Raw genomic sequence first — 10,835 nt, forward strand, 5'->3', positions numbered from 1 at the left:
TTTTAAAATTACAGATGCCTGGGCCCCAGCCTTGGAGAGTATCATTAAATTTGTGTAGGATGTGGCTGGATACTTGAATTTGTCGAATCTCCTCCCTTGATTCTAATATGCAATAAAGTTTGAGAACCTCTGCCTCGCTAGTGTATATAGGATGAGGCATCAGCTGATACTGATTATTGATTTTTGGGTGGGGACTTTTGTCTGTCTCTTTGCACTTTTGTGTGAATAAACAGTCAGCTAGATAATTCGACAGAGAACTTCCCAATTCCAGAAACCCACACATTGCTGTAGGGCCAGCTGTAGTCACACGGAAATCACAGTCAGGACTTAGGGGAAGGAATTTGTCCGAGAGTAAACTTTCTCCCACCACCCACTGGAATTTTTTGCTGTTTGAACACTTCTTCATGCTCAGTCGACAATAAATGACTTGACAGTTAGAGGAGATTAAGTCAGTCTGTTTCAATTAATGTCAAGTTCTCAGGCCAAGGAAAAGCTGGCTCCTTGAATCATGATCATTTTTATTTTTCTTCAGATATTTAAATGTAGTAACTTCCAGTAGTGCACTGAGAACTTTTGTGCTTTGGGACAATTTCATACTTTGTTATAAAGAAGAAAGAAGGGAGGGAAGGTGTCGGCCTAGGTCAACCCCAGGAATCCTGAGACCCAGAAGCAGAGCATGGGATGCTAATATTGGAATTTCGTGGTTTCAAGGTTCCCACGGATGACAAATTGCCCTTATGTACATAATGCCCACCCTGGCTGCAACTTTCTATGAATAATTCTGCTTATATAAAATTACACACTGATTAACCAAAATAGACTTCAGCAATTTAAAAATTTTTATGAATATTTTAAATTGTCTAAGAAATCATCCAGCACCAATTCCCAGTCTGTGTCTGTCTGTCTTTGACTCCCAGTGACTCTGCTAGGTGCAGAAAGGCCTCAGTGGTATCATTGAGGGAAATACCATGTCTTTAAAAGTTTACTTTTAAAGGAATCAGCAGAGGAGATGCTTGTATTCCTCACCAACTCTGGCAGATCTGTGATGACGTAGGAGAGGGTAGAAACTACCCCAAAAAGTGTATATGTGCTGTGGGAAAAATTCCCTTTATTTTTTATGGTTGTTTTTTAATTCTAAAGCTCCCATTTTCACTAATGGTAGAAGAAACACCAACATTGATTTGCCAGTTAATGGTAATCCCCTCATTTTAAAGTCCTAACTCCCTTTCGTGCCATTTCCCATGCCTTCCTACCTAAGGCATTTTAAAGTCCTAACCCCCTCTCATGGCATGAAAATAGTTTTCTCTCTACCCTTTATCCTTCTTAGTTGGGACAAACCCCTGTGACAAAAGGTAGATTAACAAGAGAAAAACAGTTTATTAACATGTATACGTCATGTATACCCAGGACATAGTCAAGGGAAAAATAAATAAATTTGGAAAAGGTGGTTTAGAATTTAGGCTGAAATAACATCTTCAACTGAAAGTAAGAAAGCAAGAAATCAAGCAAGGAAGAAAGGAAGGAAGAAATGTAGGTAGGTGGAGGGAGGGCCCATTGTTGGGAGATGCCCAGGAAAAGCTCAGGAAACCAAGGTAGGGTTTGTTATTGTAAACTCCAAAATAAAATTATTTTCTTGCAAATTTGTCTAAGGTCCTTACAGATGCTGGTTATTGGACTTTTGTCAGATGCACAGTTTGCAAAAATTTTCTCCCATTCTGTAGGTTGTCTGTTTACTCTGATGATAGTTTCTTCTGCTGTGCAGAAGCTCTTTAGTTTAATTAGATCCCGTTTGTCAATATTTGCTTTCGTTGTAATTGCTTTTGGCGTCTTCATCATGAAATCTTTGCCGAGGCTTTTATATTTTTGGGTTCTCCTTAACAAACTATTGTAGGAACAGAAAACCAAATACTGCATGTTCTCACTTATAAGTGGTAGCTAAATGATGAGAACACATAGACATATAGAGGGAAACAACACACAGTGGGGCCTATCAGAGGGTGAAGGGTAGGAAGAGGGAGAGGGTCAGGAAGAATAACTAGTGTGTACTTGGTTTAATACCTGGGTGATGAAATAATCTGTACAACAAACCCCTATGACACAACTTTGCCTATATAACAAACCTGCATGTGTACCTCTGAACTTAAAATAAAAGTCAATTTTGTTTTAAAAAAAGAATTCTTAATTCTTTAAGGGATGTTTCCATATCCTGCATTAATAATCATAAGAATTCAGTAGCAATGTCAAAAAAAAAATCAAAGGTCCCCATCCAATCATTTGAATGAACCCCCTCCTCTCAGCCAAGGGCATTCCAAAGTTAGCCTAAAAAGCTAGTTTCAGGTCATGATGGGAAGGGGGAGCCAGACATGCCTCAGGATATCCTTCTCCCTTTTGAAATTACTAACAGAGCAGACTCTTGAAGTCTAATAAAAACATTTACAATCTATTCTCTCTGAAACCTGCTACCTGGAGGCTTCATCTGCATGAGAAAACCTTGGTTTCCACAACATTTTACCCAGACATTCCTTTCTATTGATGACAACTCTCTCAACCAATTGCTAATCACAAAATCTTTGCGTCTGCCTATGTCTTGAAAACCCTCTGCTTCCAGTTGTCCTGACTTTCCAAATGAAACCAGTGTACATCTTACATGTATTGATTGATATCTTACATCTCTAAAATGTGTAAAACCAAGCTGGACTTTGGCCACCTTAGGCACATGTCCTCAGGATCTTCTGAGGGGGTGTATCATGAGTCACTGGTCACTCATATTTGATTTAGAATAAATCTCTTCCAGTATTTTACAGGGTGTGACTCTTTTCATCAGCATTCTGAAGATTTAAGTCCATGCCTTTTCCAATAAGTTACTGGTACAGATAGAAAGACATCCTTACAAATGGAGATTTCCTTTATAGGTACAAATTTCCCCTACAAAACGGTAACCTCTACTCTGCTTTCAGAGATTCTTCTGTGTCTTCGGTTTCTCAAAATAATCCTCATGCCAGGTGGCATATATGGGGGTGGCATATTCTCGCCTCTTACACTAGTGTGAGCACTCATCCTCATGGGACAGGCAGGAGGTGGGGCTGGCCCTCCCTGTTGGCTGTTACCAGCCTATGTGGGAACATGCTCAGACCCCGCAGAATTGATAAAAAGATTATCTTAAAGGAAAAACATTTGAAGTGAAGAAGATGCAGAAATAAATCTTAACTTCCTTTCTCTGACTAAACCAGAGCCTCCAGAAAATGCAGTGACATTAACCCTCCTCACAGGGGATTTCCTGTGAATTCAGCTGCTGTGGGGACAGGCTGCTCATTTTCTTAGCATCAAAAACTCATCTGGAACTTTGTCTGGCAGGTTCTCTGTGCACTGCACAAACAAAACCAATTCACGGAGACCATGGCATTGCAAAGGAGAAATAGCTTAACTGACATAAGGCCAACCATGCCATGTGGGAGAGAGTTATTACTCAAATAAATCTCCCCTCAAAACTCAGAGGTTAGGATTTCTCAAGGACAGTTTGGCAGGGAGGGAACAGGGGCTGCCGATCAGATGGGGTTACAGTCATATGCATTTGGAAAATGGTTCTTGTGTGTGCTAACTTTGCTTCTGGGTGAAGCCATCGGTTGACCCCGGGTACAAAAATGCAAAAACCTGAAAAGATATCTCAAAGGCCAATCTTAGGTCTACAAAAGTGATGTTATTTATAGGAGTAGTTAGTGAAGTTCTAAGTCTTGTAACCTCTGGAATAATGGTTGGTAATGGTTTATGTCTATACCTAGCAGAATTCAGGCTCCTCTCATCCTCTTAACCTGGTGGTTTTTCATTAGCTTTACAATGGTGGTTTAGTTTTTGGGAAGGGCTATTATCATTTATACTATAAACTAAATGTATTCCAAAGGTAGCCTTCCACAAGGCCAGGAATGATTGACTAAGGGAAGTTTGGAGATTAGAGGCAAGATGGGTATTGGCTAGGTCAGATCTCTTTCACTGTCATAATTTTCTCACTGCAATAATTTTTGCAGCAGTGGTTTCAGAACCTTCCATACTTTCCCACCGAAGTCCTAACCCCACCCCCACCCTGCTCACACTTGTTAAATTCGTTATATAAGCTTTTTATCTCTGGCTATTGAGCGAGTTACTCATCACCGAGTACTCCTTCATGTATGCCCGAGGGAGAAAATGCTGTCTTTCTACTCTCAGGTCCCCAAACGGAGTCTGTGACAGCAGGCAGATTAACAGGAGAAAAGGTATGCAAATCTGTTGCATACATAGGAGCATCAGAGGAAAAAAAAAAGGGAATAACTCCCAAACTGTGTAGGGGAGAGTAGATGACGAATGGAAAAGATGAATGGGACTTTGGAAGAATAGGTATCAGTCTGTGACTAAGTTTGTCTGAGTGTTGCATTGACTCCCTGACTCCCATCTTGTGATACAAGTTACTCTTCCCTGGTTGATGAAATTCCTAGGGAAGTAACTGATGACAGCTGAGTTCCTTTCAGAGGATCTGTTTTACAGAGAAGGGAGCCCAGAGAAAGCCTCTGCCTACATCCACTGTCCCCCAAGTACCGTCAATATGAAATGTCAATACACTGAAGCAACATATTTTACAGTGGCATTTCCGGAACACCTTCAATGCATAAATAAACCATTTTTCCTGTTAATCTGTCTATTGTCAGTTAATTTACAGGCCCCCAACCATTGGATTCAACGTGGCAGAGGAAAAGCTTTCCTCCCAACAACTTACTCATACAACCTGGTTTTGAGCATTGGCCACTGTTTTCACTGCATTTGCTGTGGAAGAATTGTTCAAGGGTGGTATAACCTATGTGGCAGAGGTTCCTGGCAGCAGTCACTGCAGCATGCCCTCAGAATGTGCCTATGATCTAAGAGAATGTGCATTCAGAATTCTGAGCTAAAGAATCTGAGAGTGGCCAACCTCTCAGATTCCTTAGCTCAGAACTAAGGAAGTATCTATGAAGGACATTTGAATCCCTGGCCCATTAATTGGAAGGCAGTCTGTACAGTGGGTTCAGGCCCTTTGTTTTGCTAGGTGAAGGTTGCTAAATAAAAATGCTGTATAGCCTGCATGCTTTTGTTTTTTAAACAAATCATAGTGGTTTTCCGGGCTAGCCTACCACTCTTGAACTGGCCTGTGTGTAAATCCTTGATAAACCCTAAGTGTTATTTGCTGGCCCTGAGTCTCTTCTTGGGCCTCTCGGACACAGTGCTGTCCCAGTAAAGTCAATAATGGTCTGGCGTGACATAACTCATGTACAACAAATTCAGAAAAAAAAAAACAATGGGACAACTCAAGATCTTTAGAGCATGAGGGCTCTATAGTTGCCAACAATACTCATTGGCAGGTGCAGGTGAAGGATTTAAGAAAAGCAAATGAACTGACAAGAGGCATTGGCCTCTTCAATAGGAATGAGGATAGGCAGTTCATGGCAAAGTCTGCAGGGCAGGAGCAATCTAGTCCTATGAATTTGCTTTTTCTTTTTTGAAACTGATCAATACAGCTGCCTTTCTAAATAAGGACTCACTTGGGTGGAAAACTACCAAGCTTGAAATCACATTTGAGCAAAACAACAGAGACTGAGGAAAAAGAACATTCATATAAAAGCAGGGAAGGAGAACTGAGCCAGAAAATCTTAGAAATAAACAGCAAATTTTTTTTTGTTTTGTAAAGTGAAATTTTTATTGAGCTCATTGTAAATTACACATACAATTATAAAGAATAATACAGAGGAATCTTGTTTATATTTTGTCCAGTGTACCCTAATGGTAAGCTTTTGTGAAACAGTAACATAATATCAGAACCAGCAGAACCAAGATGTTAACATTGATACAGTCCACTAATCTTATTTAGATTTTTTCCAGCTCCACATGCATCCATTCATGTGTGTGCATACTTACTTGGTATAGGTTTATCACCTGTGTATATTTGTGTACTACCACAGCCGGTGATACTGAGCAATTCTAATACTACAAGGATCTTTCTTGTCACCTTTTTATAACCATATCTACCTGCACTAGTCTAGTCCTCATCTGTCTGATGTTACCTTTTCAAAAATGGTATATGAAATGAATTCATAGTGTGAGTAAACTTTGTGATTGGTTTTTTTTTTCACTCAGCATAATTACCTGACATTCATCCAGGTTATGTGCATCAATAAAAATCCATTCCTTTCTTTTCTTTTTTTTTTTTTCCTTTTTGAGATAGGCTCTCATTCTGTCACCTAAGCAAAGGAGCAGTGAGGTGATCATAGCTCACTGCAGCTTCTAACTCCAAAGCTCAAGCCATCCTCCTGCCTCAGCCTCCTGAGTAGCTAGGAGTACAGATGTGAGCCGCCACTGCCAACTAATTTTTGAATATTTTTGTAGATATGAGGTCTCACTATATTGCCCAGGCTGGTCTTGAACTCTTGGCTTCAAGTGGTCCTCCCACCTTGGCCTCTTAAAGTGCAGGGATTACAGGCATGAACTACCACACCTGGCCAATGGTATGTTCCTTTTTATAGGTATAGCTGAGTCATATTTTATGAAATGGATGTGCCACTGCTTGCTTAACTACTTGTCTATGGAAAGATATCTGGGCTGTTTCCAGTTTTTGGCTATCATAAATAAAGACACTTATAAATTTTTGTTCCAGTTTTTGTGTGAACCTATCTTTATTATTATTATTTTTTGAGACAGTCTTGCTCTGTTGTCAGGCTGGAAGTGCCACGATCTCAGCTCACTACAACCTCTGCCTCCTGGGTTCAAGCGATTCTCCTGCCTCAGCCTCCCAAGTAGCTGGGACTACAGGCGTGCACCACCACGCCCAGCTAATTTTTGTATTTTTAGTAGAGTTGGGGTTTCACCATGTTGGCCAGTATGGTCTTGATCTCCTGACCTCGTGATCTGCCCGCCTTAGCCTCCCAAAGTGCTGGGATTACAGGCATGTGCCACTGTGCCCAGCCCTGTGTGAACCTATCTGTATTTCTCTGGACTACATGCCCTGGAGTGAAGTTTCTGGGTTGTATTGTAATTGTATGTTTAGTCTTATAAGAAACTCACAAATGTTTCCCAGAGTGCCTGTACCATTTGACACTCCCACCAGCAATGTGTCAGTGATGTAGTTTCTCCACAGCCTTGGCAGTATTTGATATTGTCTTTATATATGTCTTTTTCTGCAAACAACAGAAAAAGAAGCTATATGGACTTAGTTTCTTTTAAATGCTTTTTTTCTTTCAAAAAGAGGAACACTAATTTCATGAAAACATAAAAAGTAACCTCACATAAAAATGAGCAAAAGAAACCATCAAGGTTAAATTTCACGCAAAGTTGTTATAAGAATAAAAGAGAATAGCAAACTGAGTAACATTCCTACAAACAGCAAAAGCATGCCAGAAAGTACCCATAAGACAGATCGAAACTGTAATGCTTTTAAAATTAATAATTGCGCAGTAATGGCAGTGCTGTGAGCAGGGCAACATGAGCTCACAGCTGCTGCTGCTGCCTCCCCCGACCTTCCTCACTGGGCTGTCCTTCACTCCTTCGGGCTGCCTCCCCCTCCCCTTATTTCCTGCCCCTTGCCTCGCTTCTGCAGAAGATTTCAACGGTACACGTGCACAATGTCTTTGAAACCAAGAGTATCGTAGATTTTGATGAAACATGGAACAAACTTTTGACGATACAGGTGTGGTCATGTTGGAATATGTTGAAAGAGCAGCACAGAACAACCACTTCTTAGGGATCTATGCTTTAAGTGTGTCCCGTCCTGAACCCCTTGGAGAAAGACTTTATATAGAAACCAAGATTTTTTTGGAAAGTCACATTTGGCATTTGCATAAGAGAGTTCTGGAGTCAGAAGAACAAGTACTTGTTATGTATTATAGGTACTGGGAAGAATGCAGCAAGGGTGCAGACTCTCTGGACTGCTTACGTAGGTATCTCGACAACCAGTTTATTTAAAAGAATAAATTAACAGAAGCGAACCTTCAGTATGGCTATGGTGATGTAGATATGAATGACTACTTATGGAAACAGGAGAGCATTGCGTACGTGGAGGAAATTGATGATTGAACCACTTCAGGTCATCCTTATCCGAATGCTGCTCTGAGAAATAAAAAATAATTGTTGGGGAGAAGACCCAAACCAGAAAGTCCACGGGGTTATTAACTCCTTTGTTCATGTTGAACAGTACAAGAAAAAATTCCCTTAAAGTTTTATCAGGAAATCTTTGAGTCTCCCTTTCTGACTGAAACAGGAGAGTATTACAAACAAGAAGCTTCAACTTTGTTACAAGACTCAAGCTGCTCGCAAGTATATGGAAAAGGTTCTAGGTAGATTAAAAGATGAAGAAATTAGATGTTGAAAATACCTACATCCAAGTTCATATACTAAAGTGATTCATGAATGTCGACAACAAATGGTAGCAGACCTCTTACATCTTTTAAATGCAGAATGTCATATCATTCGACAAGAAAAAAATGACATGGCAAATATATACATCTTACTCTGTGCTGTGTCTACATATGACTTAGGAGCTACAAAACTGTATCCTTGATGAGGACTTCATATGACTCAGGAGCTGCAAAACCATAACCTGGATGAGGCCTTTGAGCAAGCAGCAACCTTACTCAGGAAAACGTGTCAACACTGTGGAGTCAGTTTTGGAAGTGCATGGTAAATTTATTCAACTTATCAACACTATTTTGAATGGTGATCAGCACTTTGAGTGTGTTGGATAAGGCGCTTACGTCAGTTGTAAATTACAGAGCCTAAGTCTGTTTGCCAAGCACCTGAACTGGTTGCTAAGTCTGTGACAACTCACTGAAGAAGTTGGCGAAAGGGATGACAGAGAATTAAGTGGAAGACAGGCTCACGAGCTTCACCACAGTGTTCAAATACGTTGATGACAAGGACGTCTTTCAAAAGTTCTACTCAAGACTGCTGGCAAAACATTTAATACATGGGTTGTCCTCGTCTGTGGACTCTGAAGAAGCCATGATCAACAAACTCAAGCAAGCCTGTGGTTCTGAGTTTACCAGCAAGCTACGTCGGACATGTACAGTTATAAATGTCAGTTCTGATCTCAACAATAAGTTCAACAATTTTATCAAAAACCAAGACACAGTAATAGATTTGGGAATTTTCAAAATATATGTTCTATAGGCTGTTGTGTGGCCTCTTACTCAGGCTCCTGCATCTACATTTGTATTTCCCCAGGAATTAGAGAAAAGTATACAGATGTTTGAATTATTTTATAGCCAAAATTTCAGTGGAAGGAAACTTACATGGTTACATTATCTATGTACAGATGAAGTTAAAATGAACTATTCAGGGAAAGTATATGTAGCCATGGTTACAATATACCCAAGTGGCAGTTCTTGCCTTTCACAACAGTGAAACTGTCAGTTACAAAGAGCTTCAAGACAGCACTCAGATGAATGAAAAGGAACTGACAAAAACAATCAAATCATTACTTGATGTGAAAATGATTAACCATGATTCAAAAAAGGAAGATATTGGTGCGGAATCTTCATTTTCATTAAATATGAACTTCAGCAGTAAAAGAACAAAGTCTAAAATGACTACATCAATGCAGAAAGACATACCGTAAGAAATGGAGCAGACTAGAAGTGCTGTTGATGACGATCAGAAAATGTATCTCCAAGCTGCTATAGTTCATATTATGAAAGCACGAAAAGTGCTTGGGTACGATACCTTTATTCAAGAGGTGATCAACCAGTCAAGAGCTAGGTTTGATCCCAGTATCAGCATGATTAAGAAGTGTATTGAAGTTCTGATAGTACATCAAATGCAGCTAGGCATTGGCAGATGAATACAGCTACACCATGTGATGTCACTGTCCTCCAGCGTGGTGTGAGAAGATCATTGCCATCATCATTTGGTGTGTTCCTGTAGGAAAAAGCAGGCCTGTGCCTCCATAATTTGGTCATTTGGCAGCCCCTGTTTTCTGCTGTTTACAACCTCACCAGTGCCACGTCATGAGTGTCAAAGAAAATGCCTAGAGATGTTTCAAGCTCATGTCACGATGACATCTCTTAAAACTTCATTAAAAGAAGCAGTGAACTGTTGCTGAAATGTGGAGATTCGGTTAACCATGCTTTTCCTTCCTTTCACGTTTGCAGTTGCGGGGTGTGTGTGTGTGTGTGTGTGTGTGTGTGTGTGTGTGTGTTTTAATGCATCTTAAAGGAAATAAAATTTAAAAAAATTATAATATGACAGATAACCTAATAATTGTATGTATGTGAAAATGATAAACATGATACTCTGCTTGTCAAATAAAAAATAAGTAAATAAATAAAATTAATCATTAAAAAAGTTTAAGAATATGATAAAACACAGGAAAGAAATTTAAATAGGATTAGAAAACTCAGAAATAATGTAACAATTAAAGGAAGAATTAGAAATATAAAAAAGAAAAAAATTATGAAAATATATAAACAAGGCTGCTGGATTTTGTGGTTCATACCTGTAATCTCAGCACTTTGGAAGGCTGAGGCAAAAGGATTGCTTGAGGCCAAGAGCTTGAGACCAGCCTGGGAAACATGGTAAAACCCTGTCTCTATTAAAAAAAAATTAAAAGTGAATAAATAAACTAAAGGGAACACATACTCTGTTCACTGAAAAGGCCTTATGGTATTCTGCTGATGGCAATAGCTGTTCCAGACAGCCTGCCGCTGCCATCATGCTGGCTGCAGCAGGGAGGAATTGCCAGGGCTACTCACCGCATGGAGCTGGTGGGAGCCCCACCCCTTCTGAATTGGGTGGCAGGCCCCTGGGTGCCACTGCAGCCATGAAAACCACAGCTGCAGACCCAGGGC

General features: G+C 40.0%; 1 pseudogene; it reads left to right on the top strand.

The window, feature by feature from the left end:
* The first annotated feature begins 7,616 nt into the window (after positions 1-7,616).
* LOC100408822 (cullin-2 pseudogene) lies at positions 7,617-9,848 on the top strand (annotated as a pseudogene).
* Positions 9,849-10,835: the final 987 nt, after the last annotated feature.

The sequence above is a fragment of the Callithrix jacchus genome, chromosome 13 (genome assembly GCF_049354715.1).
Source record: "Callithrix jacchus isolate 240 chromosome 13, calJac240_pri, whole genome shotgun sequence".
NCBI classification, from domain to species: Eukaryota; Metazoa; Chordata; class Mammalia; order Primates; family Cebidae; genus Callithrix; species Callithrix jacchus.